This window comes from Haliotis rufescens, unplaced genomic scaffold (assembly GCF_023055435.1).
Source record: "Haliotis rufescens isolate VD_foot unplaced genomic scaffold, xgHalRufe1.0.p SCAF_2, whole genome shotgun sequence".
Lineage (NCBI taxonomy): Eukaryota > Metazoa > Mollusca > Gastropoda > Lepetellida > Haliotidae > Haliotis > Haliotis rufescens.
This window is the reverse complement of record NW_025963890.1, coordinates 52,151,926-52,157,925: the sequence shown is the minus strand read 5'-3', so window position 1 is coordinate 52,157,925 and position 6,000 is coordinate 52,151,926.

Genomic DNA, 6,000 nt, shown 5'->3' with positions numbered 1-6,000 from the left:
TCATCTTATCAAATTAATTCCAGTTTGTTTCAGCTATATAATTACTGCACATTTATCAAAACATTATCAAGTCTATTAAACTCCTTATTGTGTCTAATAACTTGGGACATTATTAAGTCATTTGACCTTTATAGTGTGTATAGACGAATGGGACAATATCAAGAGCAGCATAATCTTTACTATTGTGTGTATAAGGCAGATGATATTATCAATAGTTATCGGGGATGCATTAGTCCAGCTTCATCCGTAGGTCCCGACCACTCGTGTCACTGTATAATGTATATAACTAGGGGAGGAATAGACCCTACTTGATTTCAGGAACCTGTACTTCCATACCTGCCCAACATGCTGAGGTGGGGCTACCCGGAGGTGAGTAGGGTGGGGTTAGCCGGAAGTGTGTGAGGTGGGGTTACCCGGAAGTGAGAGAGGTGGTGCTACCCGGGAGAGCGTGTGGTGGGGCTACGCGGGAGAGCGTGTGCGGGGGCTACCCGGGAGAGCGTGTGGTGGGGCTACCCGGGAGAGCGTGTGCGGGGGCTACCCGGGAGAGCGTGTGGTGAGGTACCCGAGAGAGCGTGTGCGGGGGCTACCCGGGAGAGCGTGTGGTGGGGCTACCCGGGAGAGCGTGTGCGGGGGCTTCCCGGGAGAGCGTGTGGTGGGGCTACCCGGGAGAGCGTGTGGTGGGGCTACCCGGGAGGGCGTGTGGTGGGGCTACCCGGAAGTGAATGAGGTGGTGCTACCCGGGAGAGCGTGTTGTGGGGCTACCCGGGAGAGCGTGTGGTGGGGCTACCCGGGAGAGCGTGTGGTGGGGCTACCCGGAAGTGAATGAGGTGGTGCTACCCGGTAGAGCGTGTGGTGGGGCTACCCGGAAGTGAATGAGGTGGTGCTACCCGGTAGAGCGTGTGGTGGGGCTACCCGGAAGTGAATGAGGTGGTGCTACCCGGGGGAGCGTGTGGTGGGGCTACCCGGAAGTGAATGAGGTGGTGCTACCCGGTAGAGCGTGTGGTGGGGCTACCCGGAAGTGAATGAGGTGGTGCTACCCGGTAGAGCGTGTGGTGGGGCTACCCGGAAGTGAATGAGGTGGTGCTACCCGGGAGAGCGTGTGGTGGGGCTACCCGGAAGTGAATGAGGTGGTGCTACCCGGGAGAGCGTGTGGTGGGGCTACCCGGGAGGGCGTGTGTTGGGGCTACCTGGGAGGGCGTGTGGTGGGGCTACCTTGAAGCGTGTGAGGTTGAATTCCCCCTACGTACAAGCCAGACACATGTGTTGCCCCTTGTTCCCATCATGCTGTCAATCGAGCAGATAAACCCGACTGCTGGTCCACACACAGCCAACTGGAGCCTACAACCAGATACTAAACAACCGACTCCTATCGGAAACTGACGTCTTCCATACCGAAACACCATACAGTACAACCCCACTGTCAGCGTGATGGCAATATCACAGATTTACTTATATTCAGCCTGTGATGTGGCTCGGTATTTAAAGAAACCCAAGGCAAGTCTAAGATAAGATTAGGAGGCCCTCAGCAAGTCTATGTTGCGGTGTGCGAGGCGCTCCCGGCCGTATATCAGCGATCAGCTGACAGTATAATTACCCCCCTTGTTCCCAAGCTCCGCCTTTGGAGACGGCCAGACTAGCACGCACCTGTGGCGGGCGAGGGGTGAATTGTAAACGGGCAATATCGCCTCTTATCGCCCAGGTGTGGTGGCCATCTCGCCGACACTCAGGTGCCTCCCGCATACCTCAACTCACACTGACTAACTCGGCTAGTACAGGTCCGAGTGGAACTGACTGACTGGGCTAAAATACTTGCCGTGTTGGAACATGAGACTGACTGACTGACTGGGCTAAAGTACTAGCTGTGTTGCAACATGAAACTGGCTGATTGACAGGGCTAAAATACTAGCTGTGTTGGAACGTGAGACTGACTGAGCTAAAATACTAGCTGTGTTGGAACATCAGACTGACTGACTGAGCTAAAATACTAGCTGTGTTGGAACATCAGACTGACTGACAGGGCTAAAATACTAGCTGTGTTGGAACATCAGACTGACTGACTGGGCTAAAATACTTGCTGTGTTGGAACATCAGACTGACTGACTGAACTAAAATACTTGCTGTGTTGGAACATCAGACTGACTGACTGGGCTAAAATACTAGCTGTGTTGGAACATTAGACTGACTGACTGGGCTAAAATACTAGCTGTGTTGAAACATGAAACTGACTGGGCTAAAATACTTGCTGTGTTGAAACGTGAGACTGACTGAGCTAAAAAAATAGCTGTGTTGGAACATCAGACTGACTGACTGAGCTAAAATACTAGCTGTGTTGCAACATGAAACTGGCTGAATGACAGGGCTAAAATACTAGCTGTGTTGGAACGTGAGACTGACTGGGCTAAAATACTAGCTGTGTTGGAACATCAGACTGACTGACTGAACTAAAATACTAGCTGTGTTGGAACATCAGACTGACTGACTGGGCTAAAATACTTGCTGTGTTGGAACATCAGACTGACTGACTGGGCTAAAATACTAGCTGTGTTGGAACATCAGACTGACTGACTGGGCTAAAATACTAGCTGTGTTGCAACATGAAACTGGCTGAATGACAGGGCTAAAATACTAGCTGTGTTGAAACGTGAGACTGACTGGGCTAAAATACTTGCTGTGTTGAAACGTGAGACTGACTGGGCTAAAATACTTGCTGTGTTGAAACGTGAGACTGACAGGGCTAAAATACTTGCTGTGGTGAAACATCAGACTGACTGACTGAACTTAAATACTAGCTGTGTTGCAACATGAAACTGGCTGATTGACAGGGCTAAAATACTTGCTGTGTTGGAACGTGAGACTGACTGGGCTAAAATACTAGCTGTGTTGGAACATTAGACTGATTGACTGAGCTAAAATACTAGCTGTGTTGAAACATGAAACTGACTGATTGACAGGGCTAAAATACTTGCTGTGTTGAAACGTGAGACTGACTGATTGACAGGGCTAAAATACTTGCTGTGTTGAAACGTGAGACTGACTGGGCTAAAATACTTGCTGTGTTGAAACGTGACACTGACTGGGCTAAAATACTTGCTGTGTTGAAACATCAGACTGACTGACTGAACTAAAATACTAGCTGTGTTGCAACATGAAACTGGCTGATTGACTGGGCTAAAATACTAGCTGCGTTGGAACGTGAGACTGACTGGGCTAAAATACTAGCTGTGTTGGAACATTAGACTGATTGACTGAGCTAAAATACTAGCTGTGTTGAAACATGAAACTGGCTGATTGACAGGGCTAAAATACTTGCTGTGTTGAAACATCAGACTGACTGGGCTAAAATACTAGCTGTGTTGGAACATTAGACTGATTGACTGAGCTAAAATACTAGCTGTGTTGAAACATGAAACTGACTGATTGACAGGGCTAAAATACTTGCTGTGTTGAAACGTGAGACTGACCGATTGACAGGGCTAAAATACTTGTTGTGTTGAAACGTGAGACTGACTGGGCTAAAATACTTGCTTTGTTGAAACGTGACACTGACTGGGCTAAAATACTTGCTGTGTTGAAACATCAGACTGACTGACTGAACTAAAATACTAGCTGTGTTGCAACATGAAACTGGCTGATTGACAGGGCTAAAATACTAGCTGTGTTGGAACGTGAGACTGACTGGGCTAAAATACTAGCTGTGTTGGAACATTAAACTGATTGACTGAGCTAAAATACTAGCTGTGTTGAAACATGAAACTGACTGATTGACAGGGCTAAAATACTTGCTGTGTTGGAACATCAGGCTGACTGACAGGACTACAATACTTGCTGTGTTGGATGATCAGACTGACTTACTGAACTAAAATACTTGCTGTGTTGAAACGTGAGACTGACTGACTGACTGACTGACTGGGCTAAAATACTAGCTGTGTTGGAACATGAGACTGACTGACTGACTGGGCTAAAATACTTGCTGTGTTGAAACGTGAGACTGACTGACTTGGCTTAAATACTTGCTGTGTTGGAACGTGAGACTGACAGACTGACTGACTGACTGGGCTAAAATACTAGCTGTGTTGGAACATGAGACTGACTAATCTGCCTCTCACAGATGGAAACAGACGCGAACGCGCACATGTCCTCCCCTGGGGCCACGGCTGGTTTGTGACCTCCAGTTGTTGTTGTCGCCATGGACTCGCTGGTGCCATGTCTTTGGGGTTGACAATAGTATAATTCATAACTGACCTATGGTGTAGCAAATGAATGTCACGCGGGTTGAAATTGTTTCTTGTTTTGGAAGCGGGTTGTGAATTCTCTCCTCATGTAGATTCTGGAGCAGAGCAAATGATGGTTATACAGTCATCACCTGGGTGATGTCATACTCTGCACACACGCACGCACACACGCACGCACGCACGCACGCACACACACACACACACACACGGTTGATGGCGTAGCATTGGTCGTTACTCAGAATATCAATCACTGGATTGTCGGGTCCACACTCGATTTTTTTACAGATCATCGTCATATAGCTGGAATATTGCTGAGTGCGGCGTTAAACAACACCGCATCCCAAAACACACCACAATATCATATCTCAGTGCCTGTAGCCTTGCTCCAAGACTGTACTGAAAGAAAAGTCCATGGATGTGTAGTAATTCTATCCACCTAATAGGCAAGTCTAGATGTGTGGACAGTAGTAGTTCACTCTAAGGTTGGTTGGTTGGTTGGTTTGTTGTTTAACGTCCCACTCAGCAATATTCCAGCTATATGACGGCGGTCTGTAAATAATCGAGTCTGGACCAGACAATCCAGTGATTAATATCATGAGCATCGATCCAGGCAATTGGGATCGATGACATGCATCAGTCAAGTCAGCGAGCCTGACCACCCGATCCCGTTAGTCGCCTTTTACGACAAGCATAGTCACCTTTTACGGAAAGCATGGGTTGCGGAAGACCTATTCTACCCCAGATCTTCACGGGCCGTTCACTCTAAGGACTCCAGTCTCTTATAAGGACAACTTGTTCTTATAATTTACGTAATCTAGAAATTATGACTTAAACTTGTGCAAGTCTACAGTGCCTGTGTCGACGTCGTGTACTACACTAACCACATACAGCTGACACAGCTAAAAATCAGTTGTTTAGCAAACACATCAATAAGTATGTGGGTGTTACGGCTATCAGGTGTAACAGGAGGCTGTACCATGTGGACCTGTGTTTCCTCGTTGTCAACATGGAGGATGTTATGTTACTCGATGCTCTAGTGTCGAGATATAATGCACTGTAACGTTTCCGCTTGTTAATGAACATCTGCACTTATTAATCCTCTGTGTAAATATGCTGTACCTCGAGAGGAGCGTGTAAAAGTAGCTGTGCACGGAACATGCATTACAGTTGCGAACTGAGGTAAACATGCACTACAGTCGCAAGCTGAAGAAGACATGCACGGAACATGCACAACAGTCGCGAACTGAGGTAGACAGTCACTGAACATGCACTACAGTCGCGAGCTGAAGAAGACATGCACGGAACATGCACTACAGTCGCGAGCTGAGGTAGACATGCACGGAACATGCACTACAGTCGCGAGCTGAGGTAGTCAGGCACGGAACATGCACTACAGTCGCGAACTGAGGTAGACAGGCACGGAACATGCATTCCAGTAGCGAACTGAGGTAGACAGGCAAGGAACATGCACTACAATTGCGAACTGAGGTAGACATGCACGGAACATGCATTCCAGTAGCGAACTGAGGTAGACAGGCAGGGAACATGCACTACAGTCGCGAGCTGAGGTAGTCAGGCACGGAACATGCACTACAGTCGCGAACTGAGGTAGACATGCACGGAACATGCATTCCAGTAGCGAACTTAGGTAGACAGGCACGGAACATGCACTACAGTCGCGAACTGAGGTAGACATGCACGGAACATGCACTACAGTCGCGAACTGAGGTAGACAGGCACGGAACATGCACTACACTCGCGAACTGAG